General features: G+C 46.0%; 1 protein-coding gene across 1 annotated transcript in view; it reads left to right on the top strand.

Annotated features, from left to right (window-relative positions):
- Positions 1–502: 502 nt before the first annotated feature.
- LOC146788808 (SLAIN motif-containing protein-like) overlaps positions 503–19,688 on the top strand; it is a 418,592-nt gene continuing 399,406 nt past the window's right edge. Inside the window, exon 1 of the mRNA XM_085630383.1 lies at positions 503–608. The gene's annotated coding sequence lies outside the window, so the exon portion shown is untranslated. The remainder of the gene's footprint in view (positions 609–19,688) is intronic.

Here is a 19,688-nt window from a genome sequence, read left to right as displayed (position 1 = left end):
ACCCAAAGATACAGGAAAAAGTATTGATAGGAAATCCTGATTTAAAGATAGTGGATGAAATAGCGAAGATTGTGGAGCAGACCACATAATGTATGTATAAAATAAATGAAACAGAGTGTAATAGTTCGACCTTATAATAAAGGCACTCACTCAGTGCCTTACTTAACCAGCCTAGTCTGCACTTCGTCCCCCAAAACGGACGACAGGCAGGTTTTCATTGCACATGCGCTAGTGCGCTTGTGCCAGTATTATGGCGGGCGTTGCAGCATTGTAACGTAAGCAGTCTTTCGGCTGACATGCTGCCAGCCCAGGTCTGCAGTACTTAGGGACCTCCTAGCTATGACGCGATGCAGCGTCACATTTTGAAGCAGCCCAGGGTGTGTACCGTATCAGCCCTGTACTCCCGGGGCTGCTTGTAAATCAACTACAGCGGCCTCTCACCACCCCAGGTCATCACAGGGTGACGAGTTGGGAGGGGAGGGGTTTGCTTTGAAATTCGGCCAGCGTGAGGATTTCCGGAGCCGCCAACTTCTGAAACAGAAACGCTGCAGGCTGTTGGTGTGGTGTTACTTCGTCTGCAACACCAAGTGGACAACACAATTGTTTGGGTAAGTATTCGCTCCCCTCCCCTCCCCTCTATCTTTACTCTTTCCCTCCCCTCCGTTATCCCTTGTCCTTACTTTTCTTTTTTCTCACTGCCCTTCTCCTGTTGCTCGCTTCTCCTTTTCCTGCTAATTGTGTAATGAAAGCAGCAGGAAATAAATTAGGCACTTGCTGAGGCTTTGTAAGCAAAAACATTGCAAATTGTGCCAGACTGAGAAGAAGTAAATGACGCTTCTTAACGTCATATATCCTGGACTTTTACGTTCTGTTTCTAGAAAGTACGTTACCTAGTTGTGCTGGATAAATTAACATTTTTCAGAAACATCATTTTGGTTGCTTGTTTTGCAGTCTGGAAGATTTTACAATGCTGCCTCCTAACGTGACCCCTGCTCCAATTAAATGCCCTCTCCCTTGAACAAATCAATTGGAGAAATACAACATATGAAAATTGCTGAAGCACAGGTTCCTATGTTGGCTTCTCGAAATGTTTGGATTAAAAAACCTTTTCCTGCGTAGTGTGACAGCCCGACATCAGCAAAGTACATGTGCAAGAACTCTTTTTTTATAAAAACAAAAACGTCAGTTTAAGTTTTGTCTTTCGTGTCTCCACAATTGTGACACCTCCCCTACATCACATAGTCCAAACTTCAATCGTAGAAATAGTTTTTATCTCCAATCAGAGTGCAAGATCTAAGTATTTTGGCATTCTGACTTCTGTGCCTTTGTACCTTCTCCCGATTAGTTTGCTGTGTTGCTTGGTTTTAAATATTTCAGATCTAAGTGCCTGGATTAGCCGGGTACTGCCGTCTGCAGTATTTGCTTGAAGCTCCCTATGGCAGTTGGAACTCTCTTTGTATAGTCATATATCCTGGACTTTTGCGTACTGTTTCTAGAAAGTACATTACCTAGTTAAATTAAATTAGGCAACTTACTTTCTAAACACATAACGTAGGAGCTGGGGAAATGAAAATTTTTCATTAACATCATCTTGGTTGCTTGTTTGGCAGTGTGGCAGAATTTACAATGCTGCCTCCTAACATAACCCCTGCTCCAATGAAATGCCCTCTCACTTGAACACAAGTATTTACAATGCAATGGTCTCGGCATTGTTAAAGTTAGAGCGATTGGCATTGCTCATGACAATGCCATTACTTTAAATGTTTTAAAAACAAAAACATAAACAAAAATAATGTCATGAGCAATGCCAATAGCTCTAACTTTACCAATGCCGAGACCATTGCATTGTAAATGCTTGTTAAAAAAGGCGACAGGTCTGACCCGGCCTGTTATCGGCCAATATGCTTGCTGGATTCTACTGTAAAAATCGTGGGTCGAGTGATCCTGAACAGACTACAGGATTGGGCGGAAGAACAGGCTGTAATAAGTGATTTGCAATATGGTTTTCGCAAAAAGCTAGGCACAGTGGAGCAGGGCCTCAATCTTAACATCCTAATGAATAAGTATGTTAAACCCAAAAAAGGTCCCCTATACATGGCATTCGTTGACTTATCGTCAGCGTTTGACTGTGTCATTCATAATAAACTATGGCTCATACTCGAGGAGATGGGTGTGGAAGCGGTTTTGATTTCTTATCTTAGGCAGCTATATCAAGGGGCTAAGGCGCGGGTTCGCTTCGGGGTAAGGGGGAAATGCACTGGACACTTTAAAGTCAGGCGCGGCGCAAGACAAGGCTGCGTCCTTGCACCATTTCTTTTTCCATTATATATAAATAGTCTGGATAGGGTTTTAATACAGGAATGCAGGGACTTACCAGAAGCTGATAAACGATCTATCCCGGCCTTATTATATGCAGACGACGCGGTCTTGATGGCACGCACCTCACAGGGATTACAAAGGGTTGTAAATAGTTTCGCAAATTTTATGTCTGAGAGGGGCTTAACCATTAATTCATCTAAAACACTCATAATGAATTGCGGGACAAGATGTATAAAGCCACGGACTATTTTTATGGATAAAAAACGGATTGAAAGCACGAAAACTTTTTCCTACCTTGGTATTTTATTTGAACGCACGGGATCCTGGGTGGAGGCAATCAAAACAAGAAGACTATTGTTTACAAGAACCCTGACTGCCCTATCTAACTTTAGCAGGAAAATGGGCAGACGCCCGACGGTGGAACTATTAAGTATATATAAAGCAAAATGTGTCTCCGTAGCCACATATGGAGCGGGTGTATGGGGGTACATGGATGTTAACCCCATCCAGGTAGTTGAAAATATTTTTTTAAGATTTTTATTGATGGTCCCAAATAGCCCTTCCACTTTTATTTGCCACACAGAACTAGGGTTGACATACTTGGAAGACATTATAAAGATTCAACCGGTTCTGTTGTGGCATAGGGTTTGGACAACAGAGGAGATGAAGCTTAATCGCCTGATTATCACAGACTGTTTGGGTTTAGATGGAGTGAAACAAGTTATATGGTTGCTTTATGTTAAAACATTTTTATACAACTTGGGTCATCAAGAATTTTATGATGAACCTTTTACCATGTTCAGGATAACAAGGAAGGACCTCAAGAAAGAGTGCTTAAGTTTTCTGAACGAACAGAGGCTATGTATAGAATTGAATAAAAAAACGGTCCAGGCGCATAACCTCATTTTAACATCCTTTAAATTGCAACCATACCTAGACTTGATAGTATGTGATTATGACACATTTCTTTTAATGCGATTTCGCTTAGGTACTTTACATAGATTAATAAGCTTTCCTAATGCCAATGATTGGTCAAAAGAATTGTGTAACTGTCCATGTGATGACATGTCAGGACAATCAACCATTCATGTGGTACTTTTTTGTACATTTTATTCAGTGCAGAGGAATTTGTGGATCATCCCTTTGTTAAAATCACTTGGTTTGAGGCAATGCCGCCCAGCCTTTATGGTTTTACAACAGCTAGAGACAGCATTCGTGATAGCCTCTGTAACAACCTTCCTAAAAAATGTTTTTAAGTGTAGGAAATCGATCCAGATGTAAGAAGAAATGAAGCAACGTCTTTTTAATTGGCTAATTGTTTTAATCATTAATGTAAATATATGAATTTAATAATTGGGATTTGTATTTTTAGAGATGTGATACTTTGTACTTTTTGCTATAATTTTGCACATGTATGCACTAGCACTTTTCCCCCAAACATGAACGCAATGCTCCTTGGATAAATTTATAATGTTCCATTGTGCCTAGTGAAAATACGGGGTACATTGACCTCCTTATTTTAATTATTTTAAAATGTACTCCATAAATTCTCTTTATGTATTCACATGAATCAGTGATGTATATGTTTATGTAGAAATATTCTGTGAGTGTATTCTTTTATGGTGAGATTTTTCTCACACCGAATAAAGATAATTTGATTTGATTTGACAGGATGGAGTGGGATTTCCAAATGGCTAAGGCTAACCTCAAGCTGACTCAATCAACAGGTGGAATCCTAAAGGTTTTTAATGAATGTTCCTATAAACCTCTAGGTCCCCCAATTGAAATATATAGGGCACGGGCTAGGGGAGCGGCTCTATATGCCGTAGAGCTTTGGGGCCATGTGAACGCCAGCTCTATGTCCATTACTGAGAATAACTTCATCAGGCGTCTCTTAAACCTTCCCAAGAGTACTCCTTTGACCCCTCTAAGATTGGACTTGGGATTGGCTCCTATCCAGGAGACCATCCTACACCGACCTTTGCTATATTGGAGGAGACTCTGGTCTACTCCAGAGCTGCTAAGCTATAAGGAGGAGTTAATCGATCTACTGTCTATAAGAGGATCGGGTAACATCTTATGGCTCAAACATGTAAAACAGCTCTGCTATGATTTGCACAGGGAAAATCTGTGGACTTCGCCTGAAACATCTTGTCCTCTGATTAGTAAGAGGGCGCTGGGGGTTATTCTTAAACAGTATCACCTGAATCTCCGTGATCAGAACTCCAGCTTGGGCAGGTTGTCCCTCCGATTTCTGGAGGTGAAAGATCACAATTAAAAAAAATAATTCTGGATGACATCCAGCCCTCGCTAGCAAAAAAACTATACCTCCAATTCAGACACGGATCTCTTTCACTGCGGGCCTTGTTAAACAAATGGTCGGGCTCTTCCTCCATGTGGAGCCCTTGCCCTGGTTGTGATTCTGTAGAAGAGACCAATCTGCATATTTAGCTTTTTTGTCCCTCTTACATTGGGGCACGAACCAAATAGATTGTTCCCCTCTGTAAATCGAGAGGCCTCAGGGACTATAGGGAGGTTTACAGATTATTAAAATATGACACGACCCCTGTGTTTGTATTCGCAACCTCGAGATTTCTCCTATCTATGTGGTATGCAAGAAGTGCAATAATCAAGTTTAAAGATGTCTAGTTTTATGACCCTGATATTTATTGTATTCAAAGTGGCCCTTGATTGTCTTCATGTTTTATCTTTTTAATGCATTTTATGTATTCTAATTAATGTACTGTGGAATAGCATGATTTATGAACCCCTATTAATGTGCAATAAGAACTGTATATATGTGCTTTTATGGTTTTTAACCGAAAATAAAGCTTATGATGATGATGATAAACCCGGGACGAAACACGTGTTAGCGGGCTACTCTTTGATTATACCGATTGTGTTTTGTGACGCTAAAGGATCATCATGGAAATAAAGAAGACTCTGAATACCTAAGGATATGGACTGATATACTGTGGGGATACCTCTGAGATAGATTTCTTGCTCGGGAACAGGCTTTCAACTTCTTGGTAGCCTATACCACAGTAAGGGGTGCAAGCACACCCTTACCCAGGCTGCAGTAGCAGACCTGTTGTGTCATTTTGGAGTGCTTCCCAGGGGTGGCATAATACATGCTGCAGCCCCTGGTAGGCCTCTGAGGTACCTATGCCCTAGGTACATAGTATGCCATATACTAGGGGCTTATAAGGCACTCCAGAATCCAATTAGATATGTACCTAATGTACATGGAAACCATTTTAGAGAGGAAGCAGCTAGGCTGTGGTCCTGATTAGCAGGGCCACAGCCAGACTAAGGTCGAAAAACAGTGAAACACCAGCAAAAAGTGGGGGTACCCATGTGAAGCAGATCCTACTCTCCTACACAACCCCCACAAACGCAGGGACATTAAACTAACCTTGACCAGTTGAGTTGTCATGTTCTAAGTGGAAATACCTAGAGAGTCCATCTGCATTGGCATGGTTACTCCCAGGTCTATGTTCCACTGTAAAGTCCATCCCCTGCAGGGAAATGGACCACCTAAGCAGTTTGGGATTTTCACCCTTCATTTGTTTTAGCCATAAGAGGGGCTTATGGTCTGTCTGAACAAGGGAGTGAGTACCAAACAAGTATGGCCTCAACTTCTTCAGAGCCCAAACCACAGCAAAGGCCTCCCTCTCAATGGCTGACCAATGTTTCTCTCTAGGGGTCAGTCTTCTGCTTATGAAAGCTACTGGCTGATCCTGACCTTCATTCAATTGTGACAGTACAGCCCCAACCCCCAATTCAGATGCATCAGTTTGAACAATGAACTTTTTGGAGTAGTCAGGACTCTGCAGAATAGGAGCAATACACATGGCCTGCTTCAGGTCATCAAATGCCTTTTGACAGCTAGCTGTCCACTGAACCTTTTTGGGCATTTTCTTAGAAGTTAAGTCATTCAGGAGTGTCACTATTGATCCGTACCTCTTGACAAGTCTCCTATAGTACCCAGTCAGGCGTAAGAAGGCTCTCACCTGAGTCTGGGTAGTTGGAGCAGTCCATTCCATTATGGTCTGGATCTTGCTCTGCAATGGTTGAACCTGGCCTCCACCTACAAGGTGGCCCAGGTACACAACCTGACTCTGCCCTATCTGGCACTTAGTAGCCTTGATAGTTAGGCCTGCTTTTTGCAGGGCCTCCAAAACATTCCTTAGGTGGACCAGGTGATCCTCCCAGGTGGAGCTAAAGACAGCAATATCATCTAGATATGCTGCACTAAAGGCTTCCAGGCCTGTGAGAACTGTATTCACCAGCCTTTGGAAAGTGGCAGGTGCATTCTTCAAACCAAAGGGCATTACGACAAATTGATAGTGCCCACTAGGGGTAGAAAATGCTGTTTTTGGCTTTGCATCATCAGCAAGTCTGATCTGCCAGTAGCCAGCTATCAAGTAAAATGTGCTAAGGTACTTGGCTGAGGCCAAATTATCTATAAGCTCATCTGCCCTTGGTATTGGATGCGCATCAGTCCAAGTGGCTGCATTGAGACCCCTGTAGTCCACACAAAACCTCATCTCTCTTTTCCCACCACTGGTGTGAGGTTTTGGCACAAGGACCACTAGACTAGCCCAAGGGCTATCTGAGGGCTCAAAAACACTCAAATCCAACATCTTTTGGACTTCTGTCCTTATACAGTCCATGACATGGTCAGGTTGCCTATACATCTCATTTTTAATAGGCAGACTGTCCCCAGTGTCCACTTCATGAGTGCACCAGGTAGTCTGACTGGGAGTCAGTGCAAACATGTGTATGTACTGATTGAGAACCTGTCTGCAATCAGTTTGCTGCTGGGCAGTGAGGCTGCCTGCCAAGGCTACACCATCAACTGACCCATCATCAGGGTTCTGTGAGAGGAGGTCAGGGAGTGGGTCACTCTCTTCCTCCTGTCCCTCATTAAGTTGCCATGAGCAAGCCCATGTCAGCCCTGTCCACATATGGCTTTAGCCTGTTGACATGGAGAACCCTATGGGGACTCCTAGGGGTTCCAAGGTCTACCAAGTAGGCAACCTCCCCTTTCTGTTCAACAATAGTGTGGGGTCCACTCCACTTGTCCTGGAGATCTGCTGGGGCCAGAGGCTCCAATACCCACACTTTCTGTCCTGGCTGATAAACAGTCAGTACAGCCTTTTGGTCATGCCAGGCTTTTTGCAGTTCCTGGCTAGCCTCAAGGTTTTTGTTTGCCTTTTTCATGTACTCAGCCATCCGGGAGCAGAAACCAAGTACATAGTCCACTATGTCTTGCTTTGGGGGCTGGAGAGGTAACTCCCATCCTTCCTTCACCAAACACAATGGACCCCTGACAGGGTGACCAAACAGAAGTTCAAAAGGGCTGTAGCCAAACCCCTTCTGAGGTACCTGCCTGTATGCAAATAAAAGGCAGGGCAAGAGAAGGTCCCATTTTCGCCTAAGCTTTTCTGGGAGTCCTTTGATCATGCCCTTTAAGGTTTTGTTGAACGTTTCAACTAAACCATTGCATTATGGGTGATAGGGTGTGGTGAGTTTGTAATTCACTCCACACTCCTTCCACATTGCAGTTAAGTAACTTGACATAAAGTTTGTAGCTCAGTCAGATACTACCTCCTTTGGAAAACCTACTCTTGAGAACACACTCAAGAGAGCTCTTGCCACTACAGGTGGTATAGCTTCTGGATACCTGGTGGCATGATTCACTACCACCAGTATAAACCTGTGCCCAGATGCTGTTTGAGGATCCATGGGACCAACAATGTCAATCCCAAAACTCTCAAAGGGAACCCCCGCCACAGGGAGTGGTATCAGGGGGACCTTTGTAGTGCCACCTGCTTTGCCACTGGCTTGGCAGGTTACACAGGAGCGACAAAACTCCTTTGTATCTTCAGACATGTGTGGCCAGTGAAAGTGAGGAACAATTCTGTCCCAAGTCTTGTTCTGGCCTAAGTGTCCTGCTAGGGGAATATCATGGGCTAGTGTCAATAGGAAACCCCTAAACTTCAGAGGTATAACCAACCTCCCGGATGCACCAGGCTTGGGGTCTCTACTCTCTGAGTAAAGGAGTCCATCATCCCAATAAACTTTATGGGTGCCACTAGCATTCCCAGCAGCCTCATCAGCAGCTTGCTGTCTGAGGGTTTCAAGAGAGGGGCAGGTTTTCTGCTCCTGGCTCAGATCAGGCCTGGAAGGGCCCCGTCCCCAAGAACTCAACCTGGTCAGGTTCAAGCTCCTCTGGGACAGTTCCTTCTGCAGGCTCAAGATCATCTCCCTGAGGAGACTGATCAGTTTCCTGACACAGGTGGGAAGGCTCTGCCTTAACCCTACTGCTCCTCCTCTTGTGAGGCACCTGGTCCATTATTACAGCATCCAGGGCCTGTCCAGCTTTTGACATTTTGGCCTGTGACCTGGTCACAGCAAAGACATGTGCAGGGATCCCTAACATTTCTGCATGTGTCCTGAGCTCCACTTCAGCCCAAGCTGAAGTTTCCCGATCATTGCCAAGCAAGCATTGTACTGGTAGGTCTGCACTTACCACAACCTTCTTAAGGCCAGTTACTCCTCCCCAGGAGAAGTTAACAACTGCCAGAGAATGGTCTGTTCTGACGTTGCTAGTATTGGTCACTTGGTACATTTCACCAAGTATAATCTGCCCAGGACCCACAAGATCTTTTGTCACCATTGTGACATTTGCTCGTGTGTCCCTGAATGCCCAAGCTTCTACTCCATTAATTAAAGGCTGCTGTCTGTATTTGCCCAGGTTACTGGGGCTCACAAAAGGGGACATATCCATGCCCCCATCAGTGACAAGCACAGCCTGAGTTGGTACTCTGACTAGGCCAGAGTCCATCTCAGAACCCAGGGTTAACCCTACTACACCCTTATTCTGTGTACTCCCACCACCAATCGTAACTGTACTAGGGGGAACAGGTTCCTTAGGGGCATTGGTGGTGGTTGGAGTGTTTTCTTTGGCCTTGGTGCAGTCACTAGTCCAGTGAGTTTTCTGCTTACAGATTTTGCACCATGGTTTCTTTTGACCTTTCCCTTTGTTAACCTGTGAATCCCCACCTGAAGAAGATTTTTGGGGCCCTTGTGAAGACTTCTGGTCTTTACCCTTGTCCCCACCCTTATCAGAGTTTTCGGAATCTTGCTTCTTAGGGTCACCACCTTGGTTCTGTACTTTCTGCCTCACCCTGGTTCTGACCCATTTGTCTGCCTTCTTTCCCAATTCTTGGGGAGAGGTCAGATCTGAGTCTACCAGGTACTGGTGCAACAGCTGATTTTGACAGTTATTAAGAATCTGCTCCCTTATTATCAGATTGTACAATCCTATGAAGTCACACACTTTACTGCCCAATAACCAACCTTCCAGAGCCTTAGCAGCACAGTCAACAAAGTCAACCCAGTCTTGATTTTGTGCTTTTTGGGTGTCTCTGAACTTTAACCTGCATTGTTCAGTGGTTAGGCCAAACCCATCTAGCAGTGCACTTTTCAAGACTTTGTAATCATCAGCATCCTCTTCTCTTACAGTGAGGAGCTTGTCTCTACCTTTGTCTGCAAAGGAGAGCCATAAGATTGCGGCCCACTGACCTTGAGGGACCTTCTGTACTTTACAGGCCCTCTCCAAGGCAGTTATCCATTTGTGGATGTCATCCCCACTATGGTAGGGAGGGACAATCTTACTTAGGTTTCTATGGTCATAAGACCTCTCCCTATCTCTAGGGAAATTGCTGCCACCAAGGGACTCTAGTCCCTCCTTTTTACTAGCTCTGTAGAGCTCCAGGGCTTCCCTATCTAAGGCCATCTGCTGCTTTCTTAGGTTGAACTTGTCTTGCTCATACTTCAGCAGTCTCGCTCTCCTCTCCTGAGAGGTTTCCCTCCCTCTGTGAGAAGAGACAGAGGTTCCAATAGAGGAGTTAGACTGAATAGATCCCCTTGACAGAGATCTATTCCTTCTAGCCCTGTGTTCAGGCCTACCAGGAGGAATGAAGGAAGGGGCATTATTGTCATCATCCTCATCCTCATCCTGATGGTCTGTGTCCACCAGAGTCTGGTCATTGTCACCAGTCTGGTCAGCATTAGAGTTAGGGTCAGGGGAGTTTACACCCCTGGACCCATCCTCAGGTGCTGCCCCACCCACACTGTCTCCATCTACAGGCCCACTAGGACTTGTGATATCATCCAGTTTCAGTATCTGTAGGAGAGTAGGATCTGCACTTATGTTGCCCCCACTTTTTTTCTGATGTTAACACTGGTTTCTGGCTATAGTCTGGCTGGGCCCCTGCTAATCAGGGCCCCAGTCTCTCTGTTCTCTCTAAACAACTTGGAGTGCATATTAGATGCCTAGTGATTGGATACTGTGGTACCTTATGAACCCCTAGTATATGGAAACTTAGGTACCAAGGGCATAGGTACTTCACAGGCCTACCAGGGGCTGAAGCATGTATTATGCCACCCCTGAGAAGCAAACTAAATCTGACAACACAGGCCTGCTACTGCAGCCTGGGTTAGGTGGTGTTAGCACTCCTCACTGAGATATAGGTTCCCTATATCTCACCTTACACACACATATAAGCCTATCAGTCACCCCTAAGGCAGGCCCTATCAATCCTGAGGGCAGGTTGCTTGGTTTACATGTGAGTGGGTGTCTCTGCCTGAGCAGGGCCCCTCTGCAGCTCTCAGTCTATTCTCTGTAGCTGTTTGTGGATACGGTTAAACCATATACTCTTAAGTGCATTATAACCTTGCGGTAAATGCTAACTCTGGGATGGCTGCATCAAAACATGTCGTGTTTGGTGTCAAACACTTTGGAATCATACCCCCACACCAGTAACTGGTGTGGGAGTATGATCCCACCCTTCTAGAGGGATAGGCATGTACCTACTGTGGAAATACGTTAGAATCCTGAAAGAGCCCTGCCATCACAAAATGGATGCCACCAGCACAGACACTGGGCTGCCCTCTTGCTGCTGACCGAAACTCACAGTGGAGGAGGCCCAACAATAGGCATCCTGTCACAGGGAGGTTATCACCACCTTCCAGACAGGATTTAGTGTACTGGGGCTGGGTGGGTGCACTCCTAGAGTGCTTTGAAGTCCTGCACTGAGGGAGCAGTAGGCTCCTCGGTGCATATGCCAGCTCAAACCGGTTCAGGGGCTACCTGCCCCTGCTGTGGTGCAAAACTGGACAAAAGGAAGTGGGTGTAACCACCCACTCCCCTGACCCTTCCCTAGGAGTGGTCATAGAGCTAGTCCCTCACTTTCCTTTAGTATAAGATAGGGAACCCTTGCCATTGCAAACTAGATATCCCTGGACGACGCTCTGAAGAAGAATCCTGGACCTTCGATGTTCCACTACCTCTGGAAGACCGAGGAATCTCCCTTGGAGTCAAGGAGTGACTCCCCTACTTGGCAGGCACCAAAACTGTGAATCAACGGTCGCAAACTTTCCCGCTCCCGCCGGAGTCCGAAGTCCCTGCAGCCCCGGAAGTGGATTTCCTGACTTCTCGGCGGCCATCGTGAGTCCCCAGCAGAGCTGAGGTGAGTGGACCCTACGAGTGACGAGGAACAGCAATACCCAGGTACCGTGCACTATTTTCAAGTGCAATCCCTTTGCGATGTTCTACGAACTTGTGCATTGGACCACATGTGGTCCAAGCCTCCAGCAGGATTTTCTCTGAAGATCAGAGGCCTACCTTGACCCGAGTGACCGTGGGCTCCTGTGAAGTGAATCCTCCCGAGGAGTCTTCGCGATCCCTTGCCTGTTGGCTTGTGGGTCCTCTGAAGACTTTTCTATTAAACCAAAGGGCTTTTCTGGTTGCTCCTGGCCTGCCCTGATGTACCCTTGCTGGATGAGTCCCTCAGACCTTGCTGGTCTGCACCGTTGACTTTCTTCACTTTCCACGAGACTTGCTGTTGCCAAGGCTTGTTGGCTCCAATCCGGTTGCCGATACCTCAGTAAGCTGCAGACTTTGTGGGACACTCCGAATCCAGCTCCTGGTCATTGTCGACGCCTCCTGGACCTCGTGGCTGAAGAGTTAAGACACCTGTGATCACCTGAAATCACCCGACTGTGGGCATCCATCTTCCTGGACCCGGGTCACTGGCAAGTGACTTTGAACACTGTCTTCTCTGCTTTCAGGTCTTCTTTCTTCAGAATCCATCCTTGGATTCCACCGGACACTTCTCCTGTCTTCACAAGCAGCAAGTCTTCTTTGGCTTCCATTGAAAACGAAGCCGCGACCCGGCACCAAAAGACACCTATGCACCCGGCTTCCCTGGGTGAGGTAACTCGTGCACTCCGGTGCTCCTGTGTGTGTTGGCTCTAGAACTACTTACCCTGTAAGTGACTTGCTTGTAGACTCTCCCGAAGTACCCTAAAACTTTAAAATTCCAACCACGACTTACTTCATTGAAGTCTATTGGGATCCGCGGCTGTGTTCTCACACTGCATGCGTCTCCCGTGGGTCCTTTACTTACCTGCCGTGGGTGGCTTTGTGAGGCCCCAGCGCTTCTGACGACCTTAGGCCTTCTCCTTTCTCAAGTCGTTCTTCTTATACCTCTCTTTTAGTATATTGTCTGGTACGCCCCTAGGGCCCCAGCCATATAAGTGCTTAATTTGTTGTGAAACATTGATTTGTGCATATGTTCCTGACTTCTAGTCTCATAAAGAGATTAGTAGAGTGTGTCTAGTAATAAATACATATATATTTTATATATATACCTGTGTGGTGTCCTTTCATTTAGTGATTCAAGAGATTATAAGGTAAAACAAGCTGCTTTACATTCCTCAGAGACTTAGCCTGAAGGCTGCTCTCCACAGCTACCACTAGGATAGCTTTCTTAAAAAGGTTGTCTTAAACCTAGCTACCATAAGAGTCGAATTGGACTGGTGCAAGGTGGCCACTTTAACTAGTGACCAGCATATGCCAGGCCAACTTCTCACAGTATCTTTATGAGATGCTGGGTGGATGGGCTTCTGCCTGTCTTCAGCTTCCTAAGTGTACATAGGGACCTAAGCTGAACAAAGGTGAGATCCTCATACTTATAGGGAAGGAGCTCACTGGTTCCAGGTAGGGACTCAGTGGTTCCTGGCTGGTTAGAAATTACTAATGTGGTGTGGTGTATTGCACTACCTACACTAGTATGGCCTACTAAACTCTTTGAGTTGTAGAAAGGGTGTGCTATCCCTTAACCCACAACTCTAAGTTCAGTAGAACTTACTGTAGATAAACTTGATATTATATGTACCTCAGGTACCTTTAGTGGTTTTCAGTTGATCAATTCAATTGAGATTATTTGGTAAAACAATAGCAAGCTGGAATCCCACACGCTGCACACCAATGTGAGAAGGTGGCCTGATATATGCTGTCCACTAGTTCTAGTGGGCACCTTGTATCAGTCCAAACAACCCCTTATGGTGAATGGTTAAAGACAACCTTATATGAAAGCTATCCTAGTGGTAGCTATGGAGAGCAGCCTTCAGGCTAAGTCTTGGAGGAATGTAAAGCAGCTTGTTTTACCAGTCTATCATCTCTTGAATGATCAAATGAAAAGACAACCACACCAGGTATATATTCAAAATATATGTATTTAAGATAAATCACACCCCTCTAGTCTCTTTATGAGACTGGAGTTCGAAGTACTTTAGTTACAAGTGATCAAGCATCAGTAAAAGCACAAATACACGTTTGGGCCCTAGGGGCATATCAAACCATATACTAAAAAAGTGGTATAAGAACCACGACTGTAATAGGCACTAGGCCTATTCCCTCTAGAATCGCTGGGACAACAAAGAACCACCCAAGGTAGTGACACAGGGGACCCACGGGAACTGTATGCAGTGTGGAAACACAACCGCGGGTTCCTATTATCTTCTATGGGGAATGTCGCTGTTGGAATTTTAAAGATTAGGGACACTTCTAATCGAGTCAGGACCAAACCCTCTTGAACTTGGGAAGTTCTAGGGCTAGCACCCATGAGAGTACCAGAGTACTCGAGTTACCTCACCCAGGGAAGCCGGGTGCATAGGTGTCTTTTGGTGTCAGGTCGCGTCGCCGATTTCAATGGAAGCCTGCAAGGAACTGCTGCTGCCGTGAAGAGAAGTGCCCGGAGAGATCCAAGCCTGGATCTAGGATGTAAGGAACCTGAAAGCAGAGGGGACAGAGTCTGGGTCACTTGCCCGTGACCTAGGCCAGGATGAACCAATGCCCACAGATGTCGGGTGCTTCAGGTGAGTTGATGGGTGTCTTGACTCTTCAGCCACGAGGTCCAGGAGGCGTCGACGAAGTCCACGAACCGGATTCGAACTGTCCCACGAAGTCTGTCGAGTGCTGCGGTGTCAGCAACCAGAAAGGACCCAACAATCCTTGGCAAAGGCAAGTCACAGGAATGCAGAGAAAGGACTGCGGTGCAGACCAGCAAGGTCTGAGAGACTCACCCAGTCAGGGCACGTCTGGAGCAACCAGGAACACCCAATTAGAAAAGGAGAAAAGGAGTTGCCTTCGTGGGGACCTGCTAGCCAACACGCTAGTGTTCGCGAAGGAGCCTCGAGCGGTCGCACTTGGAGCTGGCCCACGGATCACTCGTAGAGTGGAGGCCAACAATCTTCAGTGCAGGAGGTGCTCAAGGCTGGGGCTACTCAGAGCCCAAAGCACAACTTCGAGGATGACCAGGAAGGTGTTGTTGCTACAAAAGTTCACGGTGTCCAGGGTTCACGGTTCCACGTCACCCACAATAGCCACGGGCCTCAGCTTTGCTGTGGACTCAGGGTAGCCTCTGGGAAGTCTGGAAATGCAGAGACTTCAGCGTCCGGCGGGAGCTTCAGAATTGCAGACCGGTCGGTCAGTTGCTTCTTTGGTGCCTGCCAAGCAGGGGAGTCACTCTTTGACCCCAAGGGAGATTTCTTCCGTCTTCTAGTCGTGATAGAAAGTCGAAGGTCCAGGATATATGTTGCAGAGGTTCGTACAGGGTAATCTAAAGTCCTAGGGACTGGATTCCTACACTTATACTAAGTTTAGGGGATGGACTATGGGTGGGCCTAGGGTGGGGGTGGTTACACCCCTTCCCTTTGTCCAGTTTCGTGCCAGAGCAGGGGCTGAGTGCCCCTGCAACCGGTTTGAACTGGGCTATGCACAGGGACACCTTGTGTGCCCCAGGCAGTGTCTCAAAAGCATTCTCTGAATGCACCCACCCTGCCCCAATACACATCTGCCTGTCTGGGGAGGTGGTTACACCTCCCTGTGACAGGAAACCTATTGTCCAGGCCGCCCCTGCCAGAGTTTCCCCCAGCAGCAGGAGGCCAGACCCGTGTCTGTGGCAGTGGCATCCATTTTGTGATGCCAGGGCTTTGGAAAGATTTAACCCGGTTTAGCCAGTGTGAACATGTCTCTCCCTCTAGAAGGGTGGAATGCTACCTCCGCCGCCAGGACTGGCGGGGTAGTATTCCAAAGTGTTTTACACCAAACACGACATGTTTTGATGCAGCCATTCCAAAGTTAGCATTTACCGCAAGGTTATAATGCACTTAAGAGTATATGGTATGGCTGTATCACAGAACAGCCATAAGGACGTTTTTCCGAATGCTGCAGAGGGTCTCAGCTCATGCTTGGGCACCCTCTCACATAAAACCAAGCACTCTGCCTTCAGGATTGTCAAAGCCTGCCATAGGAGTGGCTTATAGGTTTATATGTGTCTGTATAAGGTAGTGATATAGGTAGCCTATACCACAGTAAGGGGTGCAAGCACACCATTACCCAGGTTGCAGTAGCAGACCTGTGGTGTCATTTTGGAGTGCTTCCCAGGGGTGGTATAATACATGCTGCAGCCCCTGGTAGGCCTTCTGAGGTACCTATGCCCTAGGTACATAGTATACCATATACTAAGGGCTTATAAGGCACTCCAGAATCCAATTAGATATGTACCTAATGTACATGGAAACCATTTTAGAGAGGAAGCAGCTAGGCTGTGGTCCTGATTAGCAGGGCCACAGCCAGACTAAGTTCGAAAAACAGTGAAACACCAGCAAAAAGTGGGGGTACCCATGTGAAGCAGATCCTACTCTCCTACAAAACCTACCAGGAGCAAAAGATCCTATGCTTACGCTGTAAGTGTTCTGTGACAATTCATCATGTAATTGGAGCACAGATGTTGGTAAAGTCTCATAAAGTCGTTTCTTTGTATTTTTATTCAACAAAACAAAACGTCCAGCCAACATGTGTTTCGTTGTTTGGGGATTACCCCCCGACTTCTTCAGGACTGGAAATGATACAATAGGTCTCATATTGTCATCTGCAGTCCTGTACCTCGGGATTGGAGCGATGCACAATTGGGTCCATCTCTTGATCGTCTCAATTCCGTCTGCTATAATAGCACAGAATTTTTATATGATCAAGTGAGGGAAGGAGAGGAAGGGAACAGCAGGGAGGGAGATCTGGAAATAGAAGAACATGCAATTACTATCTTGGACCTGTTAAACATACAGCCATCAATGTTCTCACCCTATACACTCTAGGCAATAGACAGTACCTGTAAAAGAAAATAACAGGAACCTCTCTTCGAGAGACACGATAGTCATTGGAAAAGAGTTATGAACATCCTTGTTTTACTCCCGGCAAAACTGCACAATACAATGCATCTATGAAACAGATATAGTGTTACTCCCAAATAGTTATTTACCATGGTCACAAAACAGTTTTGATTGTTTTCCCTACATACCATATGAAATGCCTTTACACTCATCACAGGGTGTGGACTTCACTCCTTGGACATACCTGTTAATAGCTAGGCATGACACATATAAATAATAAACGTAATGAAGTCAAGGTTTGACAAGTATAGCACGCTAGCTTTTGTTGTACTTGTACTTTTAAAATTATATTTTCCTTTGATCATTTCCTTCAGTTTCAAGAGCATTCCAAGTAATAACTTAACGGAACATAAGCAGGTTTATGAAAGCATTCACAAGGAAATTAACGTTGCAGGCACCTGCCTCAAAGATAGGTAAAAGAGTATATGCCCACGTATTGTCACTTTCAATATTATAACCACCACAAATAGATTGTCTGTGCCTTAAATCGCCATTAGCAGAAATCCCAGTAAATGAGCACAAGCACCAGAGTAAAGACGAGATTCAATATAAGGGTTCCTTCACCCCTATAGACATCCAGAGAGAAAAGGCATACACCATAACTGGCAAATCGAAAATCGCCAAGCAGATCAGCCAAGTTAATTACAGGAAATGGTGGTGCCAAGGCATCCTTACCCGATCCTTTGAGAAGATGCATGAACCCGGCGTCACCCTCCACGACCACGAATAATCTGCGCTCCGCCGGCGCACCGACTGTCCTTTTCTCCGCCCAAAACTGGAAGCTCTTTGCGTGTCTCGGAAGGGCTGGAGCATGCCGGGACTTGTAGTTCCACGACGCTCCTAGCGTCTGACAGCGGACGGAAGCGCGGAATCGTTGCAGCACACTCCCTCCAAGGTTCGCTGTCAGGGTTCAGGCTTAGATGGGTTCTGTAGATGAAAACATTTTACCAGATGCGGAGCAGGAACCCCCGTAGCAGGTTCCCACGAGTTCTACTCAAGACGATAGCCTTTCCATGTTTCTGTCTACATAGCATCTTAAATAATGCTTAAGGGTCTGATTTAGGCGCTCACTCTGCCCATCTGTTTGGGGGTGAAAGCTTGTGGATAAAGCTGATGATATCTGTAGTGCAGAGAACCACACCCTCCAAAACTGTGCCATGAACTCCGTCTCCCTGTCAGATACAATCACCTTCAGAAGCCCATGTAATCTTACAATGTTTTTAAGTAATAGCTGAGCTACCTGTCCTGATGTGGGGGTTTGTGAGCAGGCGATGCAGTGTCCCATCTTAGTTAAGCTGTGTACTACTACCAGTATCGTGGTACAGCCTTGATCCTTAAGTAAACCCAAAATGAAGTCTAAGGAAATATGTTCCCACGGTACCTCTGGAGTGAGTAGAGGTCGTAATAACCCATACGAACGTCCTCTATCTGCCTTTACTTGCATTTATGGATCCAATTTTGAGTATCAAGAGTCATAGAAGGCCACCAAAACTGTGTGAGCACTCTCTCTTTGGTTTTTTCAAACCCATTATGTCCTGCGATAGGCGCTGATTGGCACCACTGTAACACTTCGTGTTGTAACTCCCTCATAGGTACTAACAGTTGCGTTCCCTTGATGGGCAAGTCTTCCTTGACCTTCCAGTCTTTGTGATTGGAAAACCATGTCTTCCATTTAGGGCTTTTTATCGCACAAGCTACTTTGTCTAAAAATAGTTTGGTTTCTAAGGTACTGATAACATGCTGAGGATCTATGATTGCATGTTGTGTCTTTTCATGACGAACGTGTGTGAGAAGTTGGCCTGATATATGCTGTCCACTAGTTCTAGTGGGCACCTTGTATCAGTCCAAACAACCCCTTATGGTGATAGGTTAAAGACAACCTTTCTTGAAAGCTAGCCTAGTGGTAGCTATGGAGAGCAGCCTTCAGGCTAAGTCTTGAAGGAATGTAAAGCAGCTTGTTTTACCAGTCTATAATCTCTTGAATGATCAAATGAAAATACAACCATACCAGGTAATATTCAAAATATATGTATTTAGTATAAATCACACCCCTCTAGTCTCTTTATGAGACTGGAGTTTGAAGTACATTGTTTACAAGTCAGCAATTATCAGTAATAGCACAAATACACGTTTGGGCCCTAAGGGCATACCAAACCATATACCAAAAAAGTGGTATAAGAACCACGACTGGGATAGACTCTAGGCCTATAGCCTCTAGAATCGCTGGGACCCCAAGGAACCACCCAAGGTAGTGACACAGGGGACTCACGGGGACTGTATGCAGAGTGTAAACACAACCGCAGGTTCCCGTTATCTTCTATGGGCAATGTCGCAGTTGGAAATTTAAAGATTAGAGACACTTCTAATCGAGTCAGGACCAAACCCTCTTAGACTTAAGAAGTTCTAGGGCTAGCACCCACGAGAGCCCCAGAGTACTCGAGTTACCTCACCCAAGGAAGCCGGGTGCATAGGTGTCTTTTGGTGTCGGGTCACGTCGTCGATTTCAATGGGAGCCTGCAAAGAACTTCTGCTGCTGTGAAGAGGAGAAGTGTCCGAAGAGATCCAAGGCTGGATCTGGGAAGGAAGGAACCTGAAAGCAGACGGGACAGAGTCTGGTTCACTAGGCAGTGACCAAGGGCAGGATGGACCAATGCTCACAGATGTCGGGTGCTTCAGGTGAGTTGATGGGTGTCTTGACTCTTCTCTTCAGCCACGAGGTCCAGGAGGCATCAATGAAGTCCACGAGCCGGATTCGAGCTGTCCCACGAACTCTGTCGAGT

Source organism: Triturus cristatus, chromosome 10, assembly GCF_964204655.1.
Source record: "Triturus cristatus chromosome 10, aTriCri1.1, whole genome shotgun sequence".
In the NCBI taxonomy this organism is placed as follows: Eukaryota; Metazoa; Chordata; class Amphibia; order Caudata; family Salamandridae; genus Triturus; species Triturus cristatus.
The sequence above is the reverse complement of the archived record's forward strand: the minus strand, read 5'-3'. Positions and strand labels throughout refer to the sequence as shown.